At 34.2% G+C, this 14,755-nt stretch overlaps 1 protein-coding gene and 1 non-coding gene across 5 annotated transcripts in view; both read right to left on the bottom strand.

The window, feature by feature from the left end:
• LOC114351285 (prion-like-(Q/N-rich) domain-bearing protein 25) overlaps positions 1 to 13,721 on the bottom strand; it is a 46,244-nt gene extending 32,523 nt beyond the window's left edge. Inside the window, exon 1 of one of the 4 annotated variants that reach the window (XM_028302439.1) lies at positions 13,550 to 13,721. The gene's annotated coding sequence lies outside the window, so the exon portion shown is untranslated. Of the gene's footprint in view, positions 1 to 1,012; positions 1,032 to 6,174; positions 6,362 to 7,467; positions 7,698 to 13,549 lie in introns of those variants that run through there. The other 3 variants (XM_028302438.1, XM_028302437.1, XM_028302440.1) reach the window with 3 other exon arrangements.
• TRNAR-UCU (transfer RNA arginine (anticodon UCU)) lies at positions 11,499 to 11,571 on the bottom strand. The gene has a single exon. It is a non-coding gene; the product is annotated as a tRNA-Arg (tRNA).
• Positions 13,722 to 14,755: the final 1,034 nt, after the last annotated feature.

Here is a 14,755-nt window from a genome sequence, read left to right as displayed (position 1 = left end):
AACACGGATAATCTAAACACCAATTTTCACGCACCGTTACCACTAATTGCGATCGCGAATGCCCGACAGAATGGCACGGGGTCTATTCTGTAAAACGTGTTCTCTTTCAGCCTTTTTAGAATCCCATGTTCTTTAATATACAGCTGAAAGTTGCGGAATCAATAAATATGTTATGAAAGATGAGAAATTTTGACTGTCCAGAGAGTGCTCTACATTTTCAGAGGTCAGTTAATATTTCATGTATACAAGCAAATTTTTATAGGTATATTAAACATAATTTATATAGATCGTATTCCACCTATCTCCCTTGCACATACCAAAAATCCAGAGTTTGTGATAAATATTAGTGGAGTTAAATTTGAGATTAATGTAATGAAAAGACACTTAAAACTCGATTCCAATTCAAACAGACAATTCTGCGAATAGTTGAAACAATATTAAGACCNTCTCCTTTCAATTTGTTCTTGAGTGTACGTAGATAAGTGTTGTGTATTGTAGTGTTTCATACGTAAGTGCCGTCTCAGAATAATCTTAATGTGTGTTTCAGAATAGGACCTCAGATTAGCGAAGATTAGCGTAAAATAACCGAATTCTGAACCTTTCTAATATTTCGTGGAAGCGGTGCGGTAACTAATGGCAGAAATGATTTGGGAAATGGCTGTTGCTATGATACTTTTGAAACAGACAGACCACTTTTTTTTTATTTTAAGGCGTAGTGGACTGCTTATAGGCTATCAAATCAAAAGCAATGTATTAACTTCTAATAGACATTCGTTTAGTTTGGTAATCAACACACATTTTGTACAAAAAATAGGCATTATACTAGACCCGCGTCGTCGTACGCGTGAACATTTTCAAATTAGACCATTATGTTCCTGGGATTAGCGAGTAGTGTGTTTGGTTGAACAAGCAAATTCTTTAGCTTCATAATATTAGTAATATACATAGTTATTACTTAAAATTATGCAAAAGTCATCCAAACATTTAAAATAACCAAGTTTCAAAAACTTACAGTAGTTAATGTATGGTATCCGAGGTCTTCCTCAATTTATTTATCAATAAAATAGGTTTATTTATCGGAAAATACACACATCCAGCAACACCTAATTCACTATACTGAAGCTATTTACGAATTCTGCGTCTGTTTCAGTTGCGTATCGCCTTATATTTACATAATTATACAGGGTGGCCAGGCAGTTAACGTTCAAAGCTAAAATTTAGATTCCTTACATCAAGGTGTATCTAAAGCATCCCCATGTATGTTCTACGATTTTTCTTAGTTTAGGAGATAGAGCTAATTTTGTGATTTATCATTAACTATCACCTATGGTTTTTAATATTTTTCTCACTCTGGCGGGCACTTGTAGTTTATAAATAAATAAATAAATAAATATCTTTTGACATTTTACACTGCGCCTCTAGCCCCAAACTAAGCAAAGCTTGTACTATGGGTACTAGACGACGGGATAAACATACTTATATACTTTTTTTTTTTGTAAATACATACATATTATACATAGAAAACACCCAGACCCGTCACAGAAATTAAAATTCATCATTTCAATTTCTGCCCGGCCGGGAATCGAACCCGGGACCTCTCGGCATAGTAGTCCGTTCTGAACCACTACACCAAACGGCCGAGCCGTTTGTTAGTTACTTACTTACGCTAGAGAAACTTCCAAAGTTAGAAAAAAATTAAAAACCAACCATAGGTGATAGTTAAGGATAAATCACAAAATTAGCTCTATCTCCTAAACTAGGCAAAGTCGTAGAACACACATGGGGGTGATTTAGATACACCTTCATGTAAGGAATCTTTGAACGTCAATTGCCTGGCCACCCTGTATGTACGAGTGCCTACTATCAATCCCAAATGCGCAAATTAGCTCTATTTGTTTGTGCAAATACATTGGTTAACTATAATTTGTATTTTAACAAGGATACAATGTGTTAGGGACGTTAAAAACCTAGAGACAAGTATTTTAATTAGAATAGAATACTTTTTATTTGACAATTGAAACGTACTAATTCTGTAATTACGAATTCAATTCAAATTCAAATATAAAGTTAAATTAAGTTATAACCATTATCATGCGTTGTTTTCACCATATTCTCGGATATTTCTAACAATTCTATATTAATTAGCGTTTCATGATCCCTCCCTATCATATTCTCACGGGTTCGTTTTAAACATTAATACAGACCGTTAATATTTTGGGCTTATATGCCCGTTTTCACCATCAATCCCAAATATTTAAGTGACCCCTATGGTATCATACAACAGGAATATTGTTTCAAATTTAAATTGTGTTTATTGTGAAATCCCAGGTACATACTCGTAAGTCAGGTCATAAAATTTGTATGATAGATCAGCTGTGTTCCGCCGCATGGGCATACAATAATGGTAAGATACATAAAAATAATGTTTACAAAGGGGTCACTTAAAAATTAGGGATAGATGGTGAAAACGGACAATAGTCTTCCACAATAATAGTCACAAATAAGGTGGACCGACGACCTCATAAAGGTAGCAAGAAGGCGCTGGACGCAGGCCGCTACCAAGAAGTCATTATGGAAATCATTGGGGAGGCCAATGTTTAGCAAGAGACGTCCTATGGCTGAAACTGAAATGATGATGATGAAATATTAAACAACTAGCTTTCCGCCCGCGGCTTCGCCCGCGTGGAATTTTTCGGTTTTCCTATGACACTCAGCAATGATGTGACTTTCTATTGGTGAAAGAATTTTTAAAATTGGTTCAGTAGAACCCGAGATTACTCCTTACAATTTAACAAATATACAAACACACAAAACTTTACCTATTTATAATATTAGTATAAATAATTATGTTATACCCAAGATGATGTTTGACACTAGGATTATTACAACCCATATAATTATAGGTACAAAGAGGTAGGCTTCTCTAAAGATATCTATGCTGAATTATGATGATGCTCTACATACGTTTAACCTATTATTATTTATCCATAATCTAAGGCTTATATGTATTATAATCAATTAACTATATAAATAGATGACTGTTCACGCGCTATCTGCCAATTTTCCAATTTAAATCAGGCTTACTCGCCCTCTGTGCAGGCCAGTGGTTCCCAAACATAACGGATTACATTAAATATCAACCCGCCCCGGCTTCGCATGGGTGCAACGCTATTTATTTATAGGCACGCGCCGCCAGCCCCCATATAAACTTTCCACTTGAGTCATGAATCACTCTATATTTAAAAAAAGCCGCATCAAAATCCTAAGCTAAACATAGAGACAGACAGTGGAAAGCGACTTTGTTTTATAGTAGTGAAGATACATACCTACCTATTGTTTTAATACATCTAGCTTTAAACTAAATTAACTATACATTAGCCTTTAAAGCTTTTAGAGCTTATTTTTATCTTACCGTTGCTTTGCCTTGTAGCATTCACTGGTAGCCAAATAATGTTTACAATAATCATCTTAACCATAACCTTTCTTGAGGGAGATAATTCTCAATATTTCGGAGTCTTATTTTTTATTTGTTTCGTGTAGTAGCTATTATGCTCCCGAGGGTAACCAAAAATATTCAAGGATAAATCAATTTCACTGGGTTTTGTTCAGAGATCCCTCTAGGGGTTTCGCAGAGCAAACTTTGAGAACATCTGACCTAGATAATCTCTGGTGTTGTTTTCTTTACTTGATTGAATTTTAAATAAGGTAATCTCACAAGTGTTTTGTGGACGTATTCATGATTGGCGTTTAATAAATTACGAGATATCAATCAATTTCGTCTGATTTATTAACGTAGACCTGATTTCACGCTGCGCTTGATTTCCAAGATTTTACTGATAAAAGGCCGTCAGTAGCAAATTTTTAATAGTTTAAGTATGGTGTTTTGCATAATCCATTTGAATAATTCCTATAAAAGATTTTTTAAATTTTATTCCACATCTTTTACTAGCATAATTATAACTTATTGCTCATTGGAATTGGGTCATTAGAAGTGCTTAATTCCTTTCAAAAATCCTGAAAATTTTACCGAAAATGTGTCGGGCTATTTTAGACATCCTATTATTTTGTGTCCTATTAATCTTAGTAAACTGTTTAGTTTATTTCAGTTAAGAAGATTTTCTTAAGTAATCAAATTATAGTGACCATTACTTTTGCAACATTCTAAGGTCTAATATCTTAATTTCCCCTAATGATTTTTGTTCCCCCATTGATTGTTCCAGATTATAATTTAATGACGTCAAATCCTGACGTGATCGTAATTTTACTTTCCATATAACTCTCAATCGACACCCTGTATGATGTAGAGCCATAGCTATGGATTCCACACTGTATAACTGCTTAAATTGTAAGACTTAATTTGAATACGCTAGTGAGAAAAGCCATAAAGTATTGAGCATTGAGTATTGAGCTATTTGATTAGAACTTACTATAAAAGTCTTCCTTGATCTTTGTATGTACTAATATAGAATTAACTAATCAACTTGATGTCTGTCTGTGAACAAACATTAGTCTGCCTTGACCTTTGAAGCCGTAATAGTGCACCATTATTAAAATCGGTAAGTGTACTCATACTTAGACACAAGTAACATTAATATGTCTGTATGTAACATGAAAAAAACCGTGTTTTATTTAATTTTTTTGACATATTATGTTTGTTACACCTATTTTTACATTTTATAATAGGCTACTTTTAGTAAGAAGACAGGTTTCCGCGTTAAAAAATTAAAATATTGCAAAAAAACTAAATTAAATAAAGTTAACCTAAAAAATCCAGAGTTAAAATTCACGCAGGCCGTTTCAATCCCAACTATTACTAGTAGAAATCCACAAAATCAAATCTACAGACACAAAGCTAACTAATCAAAAAAAGGTACTAATTAATTAGATTTTTTTTTAATTTAGGCATTTTGTATTTCAGAGAGAGCGCGGCGCTATATCGGTTTACGCTTTGCTCTCTCCTATGTGATTTAGAATTATTTAATGCAATACATTATTTTAACAAGGGTATGGAAAAAGCAGCAAATATTAAGGGAAGAAATGCGAGCGATATATTTTTATTTGTAGAGCCTATAAAAATTCCGCGTGCATGGGTCGTAAAACCGTAATATTTTATGTGTTATATAAATCATACGCGTTATGGTATCATCATGTAAAAGCATCAGCTACCGATTAGAGTGTCATAAAAGTCAGATACTTCGGGTTACATATAGTAGATATATTATCTATATTACAAGTAGAAATAATATCTAAATTTACAAATAAACATACTCGCTGTCTGTTTGTTTTAGAGTATTTGAGATATATTGCTGAAACAAACTTGATGTTTTTATATTATTTTGACCCCAGATAAACAGCAAGAAAGGGACAAATCCGCCAAAAAACTTGAAGGTTCAGAAATAAGGGTTGAAATTTTGTAGAAACCCATCATTTTCCATGTTGGGAACATGACTTTTTTAACCAACTTAAAAAAAAGAGGAGGTTCTCAATTCGACTGTACCCATGTTTTTTATATTCATATGCTTTTCTTTACTGTTATGATGTGGGGATAACAGAGACACCGCGAATTCTTTTTGCTGATGCGTGACAAAAGCGAACTTTCACATCTCAATTATTATTGAGATAAGGTTTCTTATAACAGCAGATTACCGAAGGCATCCGGTTTTGAATTTACGATGGCAATAATAGTAATTCCGCGTTATTAGAACAGCATTATTTTCTCCCAAAGTACCAGCTTTATGGCGGAAGTTAATTTTGTTTATGTTGTATTCTGACACGGTTTTGGACAAAATTGCACTGTTTTCTTTTTAATTTGATGAATAAGTCAATGAAAATTTTCACTGAAATAAATTAAAGATAACTCAGCCTCAGATTGAAACGCTAATTTACATCAATAAAATTATATTGTGTGAGATCTTCTTAGCATTTAAAATGCAAAAATCTGAATAAATAATTAATTAATTCATTGAATACTTTCACAGACAAACTAATCAACAATCCAAATATTGATATTCAGCGAATTACTTGAAAGATTTATGTGTTTACTCAAAATAAAATAAACGCACAGAAACAGGCATTAACACAGCAAAAACATAATGCAAATCAAAACAACATGACTCATACAAACATCTAGGTAAAACCTACTTATAATACTCGTAAATAAAATATTCAACTTACGATCAAAACAATCCTATGCAAAACAAAAACATCAATACACAAATTCTGAATTCTCAAATCCACAAACCTAATTCACTTTCCACAAAAAACAATCGAACACAATTTGCTAATTCACAAAATACGATCTACTTCACGGATATTGACATCGTGATATTCTTAACGCGATCACACAAGCGTCGCTCGCTGCGGTCATAGTGGCACTGATGACCGACGTTCGCGATTGCGAGTACGACCTTATGACCGAGAGTTTTCACGTAGAGTTGTGAAGGAAAATTGTAATGCTAAGTATGTTTGGTGTCAAGAACATGGTAAAATATTACCATAACTTAATACTGTTAGATATTGCTTACTTATAAATACAGGAAGGACTGACAAAAGTAAAAGTACAGGATTAAATTAAGAAAGTGACTTTGAGTCAGTAAAATTAGATTAATTAGGTAATATTATTTTTGTGCAAAATCATAACTTTCACAAGCACTTACGAGTATCATACCAAAGTGTCGACGGTAGAGTTTGGTCTTTCTCTTCTCTATATGATTTTTAAAGGCTTAAGACTGTCCAGTGTCTTAAGCCAGACTATTGCATCAATGTTAAAGGAAAATATACTGACTAAAACCTATAGGTACAATTTGTTGCGATGTAGAGCTTTGAAGGTAATAGAGGCATAGAGTAGGAAAACGATGAACGCCTACACATTCACTTTAGTATTCAATATAAATAAGTTAGCAGTACCTAGCTACAAGTTTATTTTACTTATACATAAAGGTACCATTAATTTAGTGGCATGTACGAGTATAAACAAAAAGATGCCTAGCTGAAGTACCTATAAAACTTTATTTTTTACTAGCTTTCCGCCCGCGGCTTCGCCCGCGTGGAATTTTGTCTGTCACAGAAAAACTTTATCGCGCGCGTCCCTGTTTCAAAAACCGGGATAAAAACTATCCTATGTTCTTTCCCGGGACTCAAACTATCTCTATGCCAAATTTCATCAAAATCGGTTGCGAGGTTTAAGCGGGAAAGCGTAACAGACAGACAGACAGACAGACAGACAGACAGAGTTACTTTCGCATTTATAATATTAGTTGGGATAGTTGGGATCAAATGAGAATGAACCGGCTTTCAGTGAAACCATGAGCACTTATAGTAATTTTTCAGTTACATGATTTCTGGATCGATAGATCTCTTTTATCTAAAAACTGTTTCAATTTATTTTTACTTCGACTACCTGAATTCATGAATCGATTTCTCAAACCGGATTAACAACACTAGTTTCAAATAATATCAAAGATTTACCTTAATAAATGTGAAATCCCAAATGTTATTTTAACTGTATCCTTATAAAAGTGCCACTAAAATATCGTCTCTTTAATCGATTTGTCATTACACTTCACTAGCACAAAATCAGCACATTTAAACACAAATTTTCACACTTTCACTCACGTTTATGTATCTTTGACTAATATTAGTCAACCTGAATCAAATATTATCGTTTTCTTTGTATTTCTACGGAGTCTGATTACGAACTGATTGTAAAACCTATCGATGTCTACGTTTAAAGATAAGCGAAGAAATGCATTACGATTGGTAATCTTTCGGTTATCGCCATAGAAGCGTTGTTTGATAGTGTTTTGACGATAAAATAACTACAACATTACGTGAAATTATGTATCTGTGTTCCAGTGGTTAAGTGTAGGAATCAAGAGGGATAAGGTTCGATTCCCAAATGGGACACAAAGTGTAAAATCGCCAAGTTGAAAATAGACATGTCAGACGCATTGTAAGCCTAAAGTTAACGTGCACACGGTATAGGAAAAATTGAGCTTTCGATTCCAAGATAGTATTAGGGGTTACGGGGATATGCATAACAATGATTCAATGATTTTGTCAAAACTATCAATCAGTAACTAAAAGCTACAAAGCAGTTTTAATTTTTCACTGTGATATTATGTAGTGTGTAATAAATGATTTTGCAACAAAAATCTAAATGCTATCTGTAGAATCGAAGAAAATCCGATTTTTTTATAGAAAAATAGCACTTATGACAACTAAATAAGAAGCAGTGTTTAGCTTGTACTGGTCAAAGAAATGGCCGACGACAGAGGTAGAACAGGACGCGCGCACCGGAACCGATGCGAGCGCCGACCTTGGCTCTAGAATGCGGAGTTTCTTCGATTTCACGAATTGATGTAAGGGAATACTTAGCCGATATAGGGGCATTCTTCATTAATACGAAACTATAATTCCGGTTTCTGAATAGCGATTTTTAGCTTCATTGTAATTAAAATGTGAAAACCGGGGCTCAACTGCTGCTAGTGGTATGTCTTTACAAAATGTAGCTATGAAGTTTGTAACTTTGATTCGATAATACCAATCGAACCAAGTCTTTTTATAGAGCTGATCCAGAAGAAGCATTTTAATTCGCGTGTTCGTGAAGTAGCTAGGTGCCTAGGTTCATATTCTGTCCACATGTTAGGTGGACAGAGGCTTAAAAAATCTTATGGGAGAAGATATTAGGAGTAAGAAATACCAATTTAATGCGAGAGAAACATTAGGAGTAAGTATGAGTGACGGGACAAAACAGTTGTGATACGAAATAAAATAAATGAAAATAAGGAACACTGTTACAATCCAAAACGCAGCCCTATAAATTAGAGAACAAAGAAATACTCAAAACACAGAAAAATACTCCTAATTACTTCGTTATTTATTAAAAAAAATATTTATTAAAATCCCGATGGCTCTTAAGAACCTAAATGTAGAGTTTCTATCGGACGATGGTACCTATTGTAAACAGATCAATAAGGATAGCATTATCATCTAATTCTATTTATACGCAACCCAAAACATTACTACTCTATAAAAATAACGCAATCGTCAAAATAAACACCAACTGCATTTAAGGTTACATAACAAAACATAACCTTATCCAACGTCCAATTACACAAAACCAATTTGTTCATTTTTTGTTTACCGTGTGAACAATCCACGTCTGATTCAAGGCTACACACCGGACTGGGCAAATAGGTCTAAAGGCCGCCACACATGGTGAAGGCGCTATATTAGGCAACTAGCGGCCGCCCGCGAATTCGTACACATGGATCCCGTTTTACCCCCTTAGGGGTGGAGTTTCGTAAAATCCTTTCTTAGCAGATGCCTACGTCATAACATCTACCTGCATGCCAAAATTCAGCCCGATCCGTCCAGTGGTTTGGGCTGTGCGTTGTTAGATCACTATGTCAGTCACCTTTGAGTTATATTATATTTAGATATATTCGAATATCGCTAGCTATTTTAAATGAGACAGCACACTATATTGAGCCATAGATGTTGAGCAAGGCAGAAAAATCGGGAAATTGAGAGAAAATAATACAGTATAGGGTAAATCAAAGACCACTTGATTACATTAAAGAATATCGCTAGCTATTTTAAACGAGACAGCGCACTATATTGAGCGATAGGAAATTGAGAGAAAATAATATCAAAAATATATCAAAAAGACAATAAAAAGTATGAACTTTTGATATTAAATTCATTTTTGAGTAAAAGCACGCTCAAGCTGGAAATCTCAATTCAGAAAACGGGCCTTATTATCTTCATTGGACACTGTACGCGGTTTTCTTTTAAAAATGCTTTTTCACTGGGGGGACTTTTAAAAAGTAAGATTTTATCGATCGAAATAAATAATTCAGTATTTCTTAGGCTTATTTATTAAAACTTACTCGTACCCACGATTGCACAATTTGGAGATGTAAGATTTCGAGTTAATCATGGTTTTCCTTGTTTGTTTGTTTACAATTTATATGTAAATCAAACCGGTAGACCACGTACTATTATGATAATGATCGGGTTTTTATTGTAAGTAAATCTATTTATAGTTTCTTAGCGTATTAATAGTTTAAGGTTACCTATTATTTAAGACAGACAGACAGAATAACAGACAGACATGCTGGTGAGCTACAATAGAATAAAAGAATAGAATAGAATAGGTTTATTAGAGGTTAGAGGACATTCATTGTTGCCTTTGTTCAGTTTCAATTATTTTTCAGTCTCTGTAATTTTTTTACGGAATACCAAGTTAGCTTTATTTTCTCTAAAATAACCTAGCATTCCAAAATAACTAGCTTATTTCTAATACGCCATTGTCAATTTCCATTCCCAAAACTACAGGCAAATCCAATTCCGACTAACAACGTCATCTATATTCAGCGCGGTCTGCATACTGTATAAGTACGTTTGCAATTTGCATTCGTAGTGCAACTGGGATTGTCTTGAGGTCGGCTTATTGATTTGACCTTACAGACCCTAGGTAAGGTAAGGAGGATAAAAATATATCGCGTAAGACTGTGGTACGTGTAGGTTGAGCTTGGGTAATAGAAAAGAGGTCTAAAATTTAAAGATTTTGTGTCCTTCAATATTTTATGTTGGTTTTTAATTCAGAATAAAAACTTGGGTTAATGTATCGAGTATTCGTAAATAGAGTTTTTTTTTAAGGTAAATAAACTGTTTTATGTATTTTACTATTTTCAACATTTGAGACTACATTGGTAACATAAATACTTACCTACTGTATTATTATTGGAGTAAACGCTTCTTTATTTCTTTATAATAATTAATTTAAGGTGAGACCTATCTATGGCAATTTTTTTAATGATAATGCTACCAGCAACTTATCTATGCAGCAACAAATACTAATGTATCTTTCTCCTAATATTTTGACCTAAAAGTTTACTGGTAGAGAATGCCACACGGCATTAAGTTCGCCTTTTGCACCGCAATTTTTGTGTGCTATAAAGATTTTAAATAAAATAGAATAAATAACCATAATGAAGATAACGTAAAGCTAACCGTTAATTAATAATATCTTAAACCGAGAAGTCAATACAACAACGGATACCAAAAAACCCGTGGGCCGTATCCCGTATCTAAGCGTGTTCCGGACAGGACATACAGGTTTTGTTTTTGTTATTTTTATCGCCTCGTCCAACCGAATTACTGACCGATTGACCGCGTGAAACGAAACGGAACGATATTTGTTTAAAAATCGAACTGACAGCTTTCGAAAATGGCGTGCGTTCTAAAAAAAAACAAAGAATTTCGCGGGAAAGTTTTTTATGGCCAGTATTAATAATAAAAAAAGTTAAGCGTTGTCAGTATTAAAATGTGCTCTACATTATCTCAAAAATCGCTTTCAAAAAAACTTTTTAAATGGCAGTTGAATCAATAATTATAAAATGCGATTTATTTTTATTTTAAATAATAATAAATAAATAATATTGTATGAATAAAAATAAATAAAGAGAAAGAAATAAAAAAGCTATTGAAAGCATCCCTGGTGGGGATCGAACCCACGACCTTTGGATTAGAAGTCCAACGCGCTATCCTCTGCGCCACAGGGACTGTGAGCGAAGCGGCGAAATTGTAAAAGACGTCCCATTGACGATACGGTACGCCTACACTCTTACGGTATGACGTCATTAATTAATGTTTTGTTTGATTTTACTGCTTCTGTAATGAAGTATTGATTGTGTTTTGTTCGTAAACGCCACTATGATTTATTTTTAGCTGTGATAAATTCTTATCGGCTGAAAAATACGAAATCACATCTTATTAAATGTAACGTAAAAGTAAGAGTTAGACTGACGCAATGTTTTTTAAATCAGTTATAAAGTACACTAGTCCAGTCATTTAAGCTTAAATTAGGTAAGAATCTCGGAATTAGAGATACCCAGCTGTAAGTCTGTAAATACTTGTATATTGACACCCTAAAAGTTGTCTCAACACCTACATATGGTAGGGTGTNGGACTAACACAGTTTAAATTAGGTAGCAATTTAAAATTTCGGAACAGTAACTACACTGGACCGCAAAAAAAGGGTCGGTTACAAAATCTTCAATCAAGCACGTGCCCTTAGTTTTATGAAATAGACTAAATTAATTCAAGTTTTTATTTCAGAACTTTTTCCAGGTACTTTTGAATATTATATAGAAGACTAGCTTTCCGCCCGCGGCTTCGCCCGCGTGGATTTTTTCTGTCACATGAAGACTTTATCGCACGCGTCCCTGTATCAAAAACCGGGATAAAAACTATCCTATGTCCTTTCCCGGGACTCAAACTATCTCTATGCCAAATTTCATCAAAATCGGTTCAGTGGTTTAGGCGTGAAATCAAGACAGACAGACAGACAGATCGAGTTACTTTCGCATTAAAATATTAGCACGATATTAGTATAGAAGTATAGATTTTCTAACCGACCCTTTTTCTTTGCGGTCCAGTGTATAATGGCCACAGAATAAAAACTAAGTACCAGTAGTACCGATATAGCGTGTAAGTGGCGTAAGTATTGATCTTCAATCAAAGTTTGGATCTACCCACATTACCCAATGTGAAAATACCTTATGGGTTCAAGCAATTCGTTTTTACTTCTCAAATCACGCGTATCTTGTAACAATCGGATTGCATGGCCTACATTCGTTTTGCGCAAGATTCACGTAACGTGCGCTCGCGCATCAATGGAGAATTAACGTGGTAAGTGACGGTAATGGGCGATGAAAGAGGTTTATGGTGTTACACAGATTTTGAAACGTACGTGAGAGGCCCGTACGGCTAGCACGAAAAACTTTCGAGTTCGAATCGTTTGCGTATTCAAATCGCCATCAACTCAAAATTGTCACGTTCGAAGGTTGAGTATCGAATTTTGTCGAATACGCAAACGATTCGAAGACGACAGTTGTTCGAATGCTAGAGGTAGGTAGAGAACCTCTAGACAAAGTCATATGCTGCAGTTATGAAAAGAAAGAAGGAGAAACAACAAAAAAAATCGTGGTTTTCTGAATAAAGAAAAATAAAATAAAAAACATAGTAAAAAGATCTATGTATGCTAATCCCTTACATTTTTTAAATCGATAGTATCAATAGTATTTTCTTTCTCGTCATTTCGGTTGATTTATTTTCAGAAATAGGAGTTTGTCCTTACGTCATCAGTCATCATAGCGATTGCAACTCAACAGTGCCAAAGTACATTTATCAAAAACTTAATATAGTCACAAATTCAATTACTTGTTATTAATTTTCATTGTATCATAATTAATTCTAAATACTTATGGTAGCACTTAGTGGGTAGATATAAATTTAAAAAAAATGTTTTTTAAATCAACTAAAAGTTAACTACCACAAAATAGTGAGAATAATAAAACTTTATTTAAAGATTGTTAAAAATTAACATTACCTTTTTCGTTGTCAAATAATAAGTCTAAACTTTGGGTCTGACTTCAAAATTGAACGCAGTTAGTACACAAATACGCAAAAACAAAACACTGCGATTCAAAGCTCGTTTCGAACAAGACTGACAATAATAAATAAGTAAAAAACAACTTACCATAATAAAAAACAATCACAGAAATAAACACAAGCACAACTTTTCACTTCAAAAGAGTTTTTCATACAATTTTCACGTTTTTATTGGTCGGCAGTTTGATTACAATCTCGTTACCATGACAACGCAAGATGGCGCGCGCATGCGCTCTGCGGGCCGCGGACAGACTGGCCGGTTTTGGCGCGAAGCGTGCGACGTCCGAACAGTTTTCGTTGTCTGTATTTTGGTTTATAATAGACTGGCACCAGACTTGACCGCCTACTTTTACTTGGTCCAAAAATGCGAAGAAAGCAAATAAATCAATAGCTTGAGGTATGTGGACGAATTTTTAAAGTCATAAAACTGTTTGACTGTTATATTGACTAGCGAAACACTTTCTTAAAACAGACAAAATATTAGTCTAAGCTGCGAGTGTGTAGAAACGAAAAACAGTGTGTTATCATAAGGAAAACAAGTTATTTTTACATGAGATATTTAAGTTAAGTAGGTATGTACCAACATGTCGCAATAAATTATTATGACTATAACTAATTTGCATAGCTGGGCACCGTTAATCAAATAGTTAACTTCGTTAATCGTTAAACCGTTAATAAAAAAATTAACTTCGTTAAACGTTAAAACGTCACTTTTCACAAGATTTAACGCAAGTTAACGTTAATCGTTAATCCGTTAACACATGATAATAAAACGAAAAAAAAATTGTAGATAATGTATATTAATCACGCCGACAAAACGGTAGAATAAAATTTTGAAAAAAAATGTTTTTTTTAAGGTAGCTCCCCTACATGTAAAGTGGGGATGATTTATTTTTTCATCTTCGACCCCATCGTGTAGGGCAGTGGTTCCCAAACTTATTTAGTCTACTGCCCACTTTAAGAATAAATTATTTTTTAGCGCCCCCCATATTTGTAGTCAAGAGTCGAGCTCAGTCGATGTCTAAGAGTCCTCCTAGTAGATGACGCCTCCCAAGCCTCTACACAACGCCCCGATTTTTTTTCTGGGTCTCTTACCGCCCCCCTTTAAGCCTGCAGCGCCCACAAGGGGGCGTTATCGCCCACTTTGGGAAAGACAGGTGTAGGGTATCGTTGGATAGATCTTTAAAAATGGCTTTAGGGATCTGTTTGCAAATTATTAAATTTTAAAGTTCTAATTTTTGTTCGAGTAATTCGAGTCAGCAAACCCAAACTCGATAAGTTTCCACCGTTTCGT

The sequence above is a fragment of the Ostrinia furnacalis genome, unplaced genomic scaffold, assembly GCF_004193835.3.
Source record: "Ostrinia furnacalis isolate ACB-3 unplaced genomic scaffold, ASM419383v2 OfSCF1126, whole genome shotgun sequence".
In the NCBI taxonomy this organism is placed as follows: Eukaryota; Metazoa; Arthropoda; class Insecta; order Lepidoptera; family Crambidae; genus Ostrinia; species Ostrinia furnacalis.
The sequence above is the reverse complement of the archived record's forward strand: the minus strand, read 5'-3'. Positions and strand labels throughout refer to the sequence as shown.